This window comes from Cupressus sempervirens, chromosome 1, assembly GCF_028749045.1.
Source record: "Cupressus sempervirens isolate cs-2001-9-10 chromosome 1, ASM2874904v1, whole genome shotgun sequence".
NCBI lineage: Eukaryota > Viridiplantae > Streptophyta > Pinopsida > Cupressales > Cupressaceae > Cupressus > Cupressus sempervirens.
Window position 1 is genome coordinate 492,862,397 of NC_143118.1, and position 996 is coordinate 492,863,392.

Consider the following 996-nt stretch of genomic DNA (forward strand, 5'->3'; position numbering starts at 1 on the left):
CTTTTAATTGCATTTATTTGTTGGGAACATATGCAAAAAAATGCATAGTTATATTTTGTATAAGAATTTTTATCGATGACAAAATGAGTAATATGTGACTTGATATCTATTATAAACTTTTGTTAAAATTATCTTTACAAATAAATCTTATCTTTAGCGTTCTAAATAAGATTATGTTCAAATACCATATTATTTAATTTTTTATATATATTTAAAACTAAAATGTTTGTGTTCCTCGAAAAGGAGAGATGGTTGGCATCTCCTTTGATAAGGACGGGAATAGTCTTTAGACTTTCCTTCACACATGGTTAAGGCTATCAATCATTGACAGATCTTACCCAAAAATAAAATGATTTTAGTTTTGATATTATATTCAAATTTATAGTTATATTTAACATAATTTTTTTATATTCTTTATGCATACAATAGTATTTATAATCAAATTCTTCAAATGTAATTAAAATTTTAAAAAATGTTGTCAAATATTTAAAATTTAAAATTTAAACTTTTGACTTCTTTAACAATAAACATATATATTTAAAAATCCTGCTTATAATGGACAAAATTTTAGTCAATATTGAATATAATTTTAAAATAACTAGATTTAAATCCAATGAATTTAAGATCCAAAAACGTGGGTATGACAAAGGGAATTGATTAAACTTGGGTTGCTTTCACTGTGAAAATAATGTGTGGGCTAAGCATGCAAATTCATCTGTGGATAAGCGAGGTCCACACTAAATATTAAAACTTTGAAACACGTTTAACTTGGTATTACGTAAATATATTTAAAGGTTGTGATATACTTTTCTTATTGATAAAGTCAATTTATAATGAAGAGGGTAGTAAATTAATTTGACTTTTAAAAAATTAACAAAAAAATATTTTTTATAAATTCATATTAAGATTTAAAAAAAAATTCAAATTCCTATTTTTATTGATGCAACCAAACACAAAATAGTCATCTACTGATTCCTCTTCCAGGACAACCAAACA

General features: G+C 23.5%; 1 non-coding gene across 1 annotated transcript; it reads left to right on the forward strand.

The window, feature by feature from the left end:
- Positions 1–228: 228 nt before the first annotated feature.
- Positions 229–349, forward strand: LOC149578402 (U6atac minor spliceosomal RNA). Its single transcript, XR_016358078.1, has one exon. It is a non-coding gene; the product is annotated as a U6atac minor spliceosomal RNA (small nuclear RNA).
- The last annotated feature ends 647 nt before the right edge of the window (positions 350–996 follow it).